General features: G+C 38.3%; 1 long non-coding RNA gene across 1 annotated transcript in view; it reads left to right on the top strand.

Moving 5' to 3' along the window:
• The first annotated feature begins 4,586 nt into the window (after window positions 1–4,586).
• Window positions 4,587–9,276, top strand: part of LOC132513836 (uncharacterized) — a 202,531-nt gene continuing 197,841 nt past the window's right edge. Inside the window, exon 1 of the long non-coding RNA XR_009538550.1 lies at window positions 4,587–4,725. This is a non-coding gene — a long non-coding RNA (uncharacterized LOC132513836). The remainder of the gene's footprint in view (window positions 4,726–9,276) is intronic.

Genomic DNA, 9,276 nt, shown 5'->3' with positions numbered 1-9,276 from the left:
CGATCTTTATAATCACTGTCATTGTCGCATGGTGGTCAAACTCCACAGCCATCTGATCTCATAAAATCTTGCGCTACACTTGCACTGTGTGATAATTTGAATTATTGTGATGTTACTGAATCCATAGGATTACCAGTATCCCAAGGAATTTGTCTTTTCACTCCTCGAATTTGTGCTCCATTGTGTCCCAGAATTACAATTTAATGTTTTGTGTCTTGGGGTCAATTCTGGCATCAATTACTATATCATTCAGGGTCCCAGTGTAGATCAAATGGCACATTCAAACCGAATAATTTAGGTGAGTTAAATAAAGGGACCATTTATGAAGATGTGTGCAAGGTTTAGAGAAAGGATGGGGTGTAATACTCCAGGGCTAGCAATACCATGAACAAGAAAAGGGAAGGGAGAGTTACCAGAACCAGGAAAGGACCGCTAGACAGAACCTATGGCCTTTGATAGGATATGGGCAATCCACAGTCCAGCAGGGAAGGAGTAAATACCTGTCTTCACTCTTCTCCTACCTTTTGATCTCCTGTTAATGCTCCCATTGACCAGTCTTACGCCAAGTTCAGCCTTGGTGGCATAGAACGGAATATTGAAAGGTGGAGAATAGATTGGAGGATCAAATGAAAATACCCAGTGCAACTGTAAATCCTGTGCTTCTCATCCCTATGTTCAAAGATGCTAGCCCGAACCTATTGTTTGTAATACCTGTAGAAATAAGAAATCTAGAATTTCACTAATATTTTGTCTTATCACTCCAGGACTTCACTATTCCTCTTGAGATTAGGGAACTCAATTCTATGGAGGTATCCACTGACCAGCCTACAGACGACAGTCACCACAAAGAGTTTCAAGGTTGATGGTACTTCGTTTACTAATTTTTAAGGCCTATGTATTTCCTACATTTTGATATATTAAAAATATCTAAGTAAGGAAATTATATTAAGAACACAAGTGCCAACATAGCCATTTATTCATTTTATGACTGTTCAATCACTTACTTAATACTTATTGAACTGACTATTGCTAACAAACAAATAATCAAAACAAAGTTTATGAATTCCACATTCTAGTCGGGGAGTCTGACACAGAGAGGAAGGCAGAGGCTTGATTATACAGTAAGGAATTTGTACTTCATTTGTGGCGCACTACAAAGTCATTGGAGGATTTAAGCAAGGTAGTAATATGATCTCATTTGTGCTGAATGTTTTTTAAAAAATTTTTATATTTTAAAAATATTTATTTATTTTACTCATTTATTTGGCTGGGCCAGGTCTTAGTTGTGGCATGTGGGATCTAGTTCCCTGACCAGGGATCGAACCCAGGCCCCCTGCATTGGGGGCACGGAGTGTTAGCCACTGGACCACCAGGGAACCCCATGCTGAATGTTTTAAACTGATCATTTTGGCTGCTGTCTAGAGAATAGACTATGGCAGAGAAAGGGTAGAAACAGGATCCATTTAAAGTCCACTGTAGTAGCTTAGAAAAGAATTGATGGTGTTTTGAACTAATTTGTTAAAAGAGGAGGCGGAGAGAAGAGGATGCACACTTATTTTGGGCATAGAACTAACACAATTTGCTAATGGAGTGTACTTAAAGGGAGAGAAAGGGAAAAATTGAGGACAACTTCTATTCTTTTGTCTGGCCAACTGGATGGTTGGAGATGCCAGTAACTGATACTAGGAAAGCTGTGGGAAGGGAATGTTAGGAGTCCAGGGAGGGGCATCAAGAGTCCTATTTTGAACACGGTGAGTCTGATATCCATGTGGAGATGTCTAGTGGTAGCCGGCTATAGGAACCTCGCATTCAGAAAGGGCAGGGTTGGAGATATAAATATGGGAGCCGTGAGCATACAGATGACATTTAAAGCTATAGGACAGGATGAGTTATGCAGAGAAATAGTGTAAAATAGGGGAGAAGACCCAGAAGCTCAATCTTTTAGAAAGTGGGGAAGGAGTGGCAGAGTCAGAAAGGAGACTGAAAGGGACAAGAGTGGTAGCCTAGGGGAGTTTGGTGTCCTAGAAGTGGGTTCAGGAGATTGGAGCCGACAGAAATCCAATTGGAATTTAAAGATACTTAGGAGAAAGGAAGTAGAGGCAGTGAGTGTATACACAACACTTTCAATGAATTTTAGCTGGAACAGGACAGAGGAATGGAGCTATAAATCATTTCATCTCTTTTTTTCTCTAAAAACACAATATTGAAAGATGATCCAGTGGTTAGGACTCAGTGCTCTCACTGCTGAGGGCCCGGGTTCAATCCCTGGTTGGGGAACTAAGATCCCACAAGCCCTGTGGAGTGACCAAAAAAAAAAAAAAAAAGATGATGCATTTTATCACATTTAGCTTTTGCTACAAATCAAATCACCCCAAAATTAGTGGCTTAAAGGATAATTTTAAGGGACTTCCCTAGTGGTGCAGTGGTTAAGAATCCGTCTGCTAATGCAGGGAACATGGGTTCGAGCCCTGGTCCGGGAAGATCCCACATGCTGTGGAGCAACTAAGCCCATGCGCCACAACTACTGAGCCTGCGCTCTAGAGCCTGTGACCCACAACTACTGAGCCTGCGTGCCACAACTACTGTGCTCTGCAACAAGAGAAGCCACCACAATGAGAAGCTCAATCACCACAATGAAGAGTAGCCCCCTCTCGTCGCAACTAGAGAAAGCCCGCGTGCAGCAACGATGACCCAACGCAGCCAAAAATAAATAAATTAACTAATTAATGAAAAATGCTTAAAAAAGATAATTTTAAAAAGGATAAATATTTATAACATTATTTGGCAGGCAGTTCTTCTGGTCTGGGTAAGCTTGGCGGGGGTTGGCTTACCCCGATGGCCTCGTTTACGTGTCTGGTTGTTGGCTGTATGTCAGGTAAGGAAGAGGATGACTTGGCCATGTGTCCCGCATCATCCAGCAGGTTAGCCTGGGCTCATTCACATGCTCGTGATTATAGAGCTACTAAGAGCAACACACAAGCACTTTTCAAGTCTTTGCTTCTGTTACATTTGCTATTATTGTTCTATTAACCAAAGCAAGTCACACAGGCAAGCCAAGAGTCAGCGTGGGAGGGACGTGCTCAAGGACATGATGAGAGAGAGGAAATTATTGCACTTCTTTTTGCAAATAGTTTTCCACAACTATTAATGTATTTTTAATTATGTGAATTCATCCTCCAAGTTGCTCATGTTAGAAATCTCCAAGTTACTTTCTACTTCTCTTTTTCTCTTCTAGTGTAAAATGGGAATTATTTAATTTACTAAGTAAAAACGTCCTTTGTGGAAAATCATTTTCTCTCAGTACTTTAATAATCTAAATATTAATATAAACTTTGATCACAGATCCCTTACTGTTTTAATTAATTATATTCAGAAGCTAGAGAGAAATAACATAATTGGCAGACTAAAATATGAAATTTATTTAAATCCCTTATAACAAAATGTGGCTTAATAACCCAGTAATACATTCCCTTTTATTTGTTTTCTTACAAATATGCAAAGAGGTAATCACCAGTAAGTGGTAATATTTAAACACTTGGAAAAAATATTAAGTGGTACTCCTGTCTTAGGTGATTGTGTATATGCTTCTTATCTGAAGTTAGCAGCAAGTGAAATGAAATGGCTTTCCAAATGACTGCATTGTCAATCCACCTCCTTTCAGTTAATTGACTGATCCCCGTCACTGCTGCTGCCCAAGGGGTCACTTGCACTGGCAAGGAGTATGACAATCCCATACAGCATCAAAGCTTCCTACAACCATGGGTTGGTGCAATGCAATAAGGGGCCTTTTAGACAACACTGAACAGGGATACTTTCCTGCCAGGAGAGGCATAATGTGATATAAGCACAGCACTGCAGAGACACACACTGTTGGTCTGCACTCAAATTAGCTTTGTAACAATTCTGGGCCTCAGTTTATTCATCTGGGAAACAGGACATTGAGGACTTCCCTGGCAGTCCGGTGGTTAAGACTTCGGGCTTCCGCTGCAAGGGGTGCGGGTTCGACTCGTGGTCGGGGAACTAAGATCCCACAAGCCTCCGCGAGCAACCAGAAAAAACAAACAAAACAAAACAACCCAGGAGGTTGCCTTTAAGGTCTTATCTCAATCTGTGGCTCTGGGTCCATGTGAGCTCTGCCGGTACCATAGAATCCACGCTCTGTCGACCATAGAAATGGAGGAGGGGCCCTGAACATCCCCAATTCTAGTTAAAACAGGAGGCAAGAGCAATCATAACCGGCATCTAGTAACAAGTTTACCATTCTGCAGACACAAATCCAGAGTTCAAGGACACAAGTGCAATAGCAGGGTAGGAATCCAAAGCTTCACGTACACCAAAAGATTACAAACATCTGTGACTGGTGTTGGTTCCAAAATTGAGCGTTGATTGTTTTTTCCTGTGCAGCATCCCCTTGAGGTTAAAATGACCACTCCCTGCTTTCTGAACTCCTTCCGGCTGACGGGATCAGGAGGGCGCCTGCGCCACATTTCCAGGTGGAGCCAGTCCTCAGCGTGATGCGCACATGCACGTGGACACACACAGGTGCAAACGGTGAAGCCGGCTTTCTGGGGCTCAGGCGCCGCGGACGCTTGCTTGTCTGGCTCATCGCTCGCGCTCCTTCCTGTTTCTGACCGGCGTTGGGACATCACCTCTCGCTGTCCCAACCCCCGTTGGCACCCACTCCAGTCAAGCCCCTCAACCCGAGAGTAAATTCCTCATCTCCAGGTAAATTCCACATCCCCTTGTATTTACCTCCCTCGCGTCTCTTTTTCTCCGTACTCCTCTGGGCTCTGTGTTCAGTAAACACTTGGTCAATCTAGCGCTGCGTTAGAGATTTTACAGTAGACCTGGGAGTTCCAAGTCTCGCGGCCTTTAGAGCTGAGTCCTAAACTTTGACCTAGAATATTCCTGTCCTTTCCTTCCTCCCTCCCTGCCTACCAATCTTAAAAACACATACATATATATATTTATTTATGTAGGTATTACTGAATCACTTTGTTGTAGACCTGAAACTAACGCAACACTGTAAATCAACTATATTTCAATAAAAATTTTAAGAAAAATAAAAACAAGATTAGGAAAAGAAAAATAGACAAAATACAGCCATTTAAAAATTATTATAATCTACTAACTTGAATTTAAGGAGAGCATATTGGTTTGACTAAAAAATGATACTGGAATTACTTGAATATACACTTGCTTGAATGATTGCAAAAAAGTTCTTAACAAAGCAAATTATTGGTTAAAGGTAAATTAAAATTTTTGTCCCTTGTAGTTTTCACTTATTTATAATAAATCATGCTTATTTGGAAAAAAAAACAGCACATAGAGCAAAGAGCCCTCTAGTTCTCTAACTTCCAGATTTTTTTCCCTGGCCTCATAGGAACTCTATGGTATAGTTGTTTCCAATTAGTGTTCCAGACTCCTCTTCATGTGAACAGCTAAACAAGAGCTGCGGCTCTCCTGGGGTAAGGGGACCCTGTCAGGAGTACTTCAAACTGCAAGTAGCATAAAACCTGTCTTACAGAGGCTTAAATAAAAATGGGGCTAATTTTTCTCTCAGAAAGTCTGAATGAAGGTGGCTGCTGGCATTGATCAAGCAGCTCAAGGACTTTGGAGCCAGCATCTCTATAATCATCTGAGCTTTTCCTCATGTTTGACTTCTTAAGTCTTTCCCCCGCAGCTTTATTGAGATATAATTGACATATAGTGTTGTGGAAGTTGAAGGTGTTCAACATGATGATTTGATACACATAAATTGTGAAATGATTACCACAGTATGGTTAGTTCACTTTACCTAATTACCATTTCCTTTTTTGTGCTGAGAACATTTAAGATCTACTCTTTTAGCAATTTTCAAGTATATAGGACTGTGTTGTTAACTATAGTCACCATGCTGTTTATTAGTTCCCCAGAACTTATTCATTTTATAACTGGAAGTTTGTACACTTTGACTGATATCGCCCCATTTCCTTCACCCTCAGCCCCTGGCAATCAGCATACTACTCTCTGCTTTTATGAGTCCAACTTTTTTTAGATTTCACATATAAGTGAAATCTTACAGTGTTTGTCTTTCTCTAATTTCATTTAGCATAATGCCCTGGAGATCCGTCCATGTTGTTGCAAATAGCAGAATTTCCTTCTTTCTCATGGCTGAATAATATTCCTGTGTGTGTGTGTGTGTGTGTGTGTGTTTGTGTGTGTGTATATGCATGCTATATTTTCTTCATTCATCTGTAGAATGACAGGTTGTTTTCATATCTTGGCTATTGTAAATAATGCTGCATTGAACATAAGAGTGCAGATATCTCTTCAAGACCCTGATTTCATTTCCTTTGGATATATACTCATAAGTGGGATATCTAGATCATATGGTAGTTCTATTTTTAATTTTTTGAGGACCCTCCATACTGTTTTCCATAGTGGCTGGACCAACTTACATTCCCACCTACAGTGTACAAGGGTTCCTTTTTCTCCACATCCTTGTCAACAGTTGTTGTTTCTTGCCTTTTTTATAATTGCCATTATAACAGGTAGGGGGTGATGTGATTTTGAGTTGCATTTCTCTGATAACTAGTGATGTTGGGTATCTTTTCATGTATCTGTTGGCCATTGTATGTCTTTATAAAAATGTCTATTCAGTGCCTCTGCCCATTTTTAAATTAGATTCTTTTTTCTTACTGAGTTGTATGAATTCCTTATATAGTTTGGATATTAACCCCTTTTCAGATATATGGTTTGCACATATTTTCTCCCATTCAGTAGGTTGCCTTTTCATTTTGTTGATTGTGGTCCTATTATTTTTGCTTTTGTTGCTTGTGCTTTTGGTGTCATATCAAAAAATTGTTGCCAAGACCAATATCAAGGAGTTTTTTTCCCTGTTTTTTATTCTAGGAGTTTTATGCTTTTGGCTGCTGTGTTTAAGTCTTTAATCCTTTTCAGGTTAACTTTTGTGAGTGTTGTAAATAGGGGTCCAGTTTCATTCTTTTTGTGCTACTATCCCATTTTTCCAACACCATTTATTGAAGAGACTATCCTTTCCCCATTGAGTGTTCTTGGCTCCCTTGTCAAATATTAATTGACCATATATGCTTGGCTTGATTTCTGGGCTCTTGATTCTGTTTCATTGGTCTATTTGTCTATTTTTTCAGCCAGTACCATCCTTTTTTGATTATCATACCTTTGTAATATAGTTTTAAATCAGGACGTGTGATGCCTCTAATTTTGTTCTTCTTTCTCGGGATTGTTTTGGCTATTCAGGATCTTTTGGGGTTCCATACAAGTTTTAAGATTGTTTTTTCCATTTCTGTGAAAAATGCCATTAGAATTTTGATAAAGATTGCATTAAACTTATAGATGGTTTTGGGTAATATGGATATTTTAGCAGTATTAATTCTTTTGGTCCATGAACATGGAATATTTTTCCTTTTTATTTGTGTCTTCTTCAATTTCTTTCATTAAAGTCTTATAGTTTTCAATATATAAATCTTTCATGTCCTTGGTTAAATTTATTCCTAAGTATTTTATTGTTTTTGATGCTATTGTGGATGGGATTGTGTTCTTTATTTCTTTTTCAGATATTTCTTTATGTATTGGTATGCAACTGACTTCTGTATGTTGATTTTGTAATCTGGAACTTTACTGAATTAGTTCATTAGTTCTTATAATTTTTTGGTGGAGTCTAGGATTTTTTTTATTTATGATCATATCATCTGGAAACAGAGACAATTTTACTTCTTCCTTTCTGACGTGGATGCCTTTTATCTCTTCTTCTTTCCTAATTGCTCTGGCTAGGACTTCCAGTATTATGTTGAATAGGAGAGGTGAGAATGGGCACCCTTGTCTTGTTCCTGATTTTAGAGGAAAAGCTTTCAACCTTTCACTGTTGAGTTATGATGTTAGCTGTGGGTTTGTCACACATAGCCTTTATTATATTTAGGTATATTCCTTCTATACCCAATTTATTGAGCATTTTTATCATAAAAGGATGCTGTATTTTATCAAATGCTTTTTTGCATCTATTGAGATCATCCTATGAATTTTATCTTTCATTCTAATAATGTAGTATATCATATTTATTGATTTGTACATGTTGAATCATCCTTGCAACCCAGGGATAAATCCCAGTTGGTCATTTTGTATGATCCTTTTAATGGACTGTTGAATTTGGTTTGCTAATATTTTGTTGAGAATTTTTACATCTGTATTCGTTAGATATTGGTCTATAGTTTTCTTGTAGTGTCCTTATCTGGCTTTGGTTTCGTGGTAATGCTGGCCTTGTAAAATGCGTTTGGGGGCGTAACCTCCTCTTCATTTTTTTGTTAAGTGTTTGAGAAGTATTGGCATTAATTCTTCTTTAAGCGTTTGGTAGCATTCACCAGGGAAGCCATCTGATCCTGGGCTTTTCTTTGTTGGGAGATTTTTGATTACTGATTCAGTGTTCTCACTTGTTATTGGTCTGTTGAGATTTTCTATTTCTTCATGATTCAGTCTTGGTAGGATGTATGTTTCTAGGAATCTATCCATTTCTTCTAGGTTATCCATTTTGTTGGCATGTAATTGTTTGTAATAGTCTCTTATGATTTTTCATACTTCTGTGGTATCAGTTGTAATGTCTCTTCTTTCATTTCTGATGTTATTTATTTGAATATTCTGTCTTTTTTTCTTAGTCCAGTTGATCATTTCTATCGTCTTTCTGGTGTCTATTTTGTTTATTTCTGCTCTGATCTTTGTTATTTCCTTCCTTCTACAAACTTTGGGCTTAGTTTGTTCTTTTTCTCTAGCTCCTTGGGGTGAAATTTAGATTATTTAAGAACTTTCTTTTTTCTTAAAGGAGGCATTTATCATTATAAGTTTCCCTCTTAGAACTGCTTTTGCTGCAGCCCATAAGTTTTGGTATGTTGTATTTCCATTTTCATTTGTTTCAAGTTATTTTCTGATTTTCTCTTTGACCCATTGTTTGTTTAGGAGTATGTTAATTTCCACATATTTGTGAATTTTCCAGTTTTCTTCTTATTATTGATTTTTAGTTTCATACTGTTGTGATCAGAAAAGATCCTTGATATGATTTCAATCTTCTTAAATTTGCTGAGACTTGTTTTGTAACCTAACAAGTGATTTATCCCAGAAAATGTTCAGTGTGCACTTGAGAAGAATGTATATTCTGATACTGTTGGATGGAATGGTCTGTATATGTCTGTTAGGTCAATTTGATCTAAAGTATAGTTTCAGTCCAGTATTACCTTATTGATTACCTTACCTTATTGATTTTCTGTG

The sequence above is a fragment of the Lagenorhynchus albirostris genome, chromosome X, assembly GCF_949774975.1.
Source record: "Lagenorhynchus albirostris chromosome X, mLagAlb1.1, whole genome shotgun sequence".
Taxonomy (NCBI): domain Eukaryota; kingdom Metazoa; phylum Chordata; class Mammalia; order Artiodactyla; family Delphinidae; genus Lagenorhynchus; species Lagenorhynchus albirostris.
Note: the sequence above shows the minus strand (reverse complement) of the source record. Positions and strands in the feature narration are given on the sequence as shown.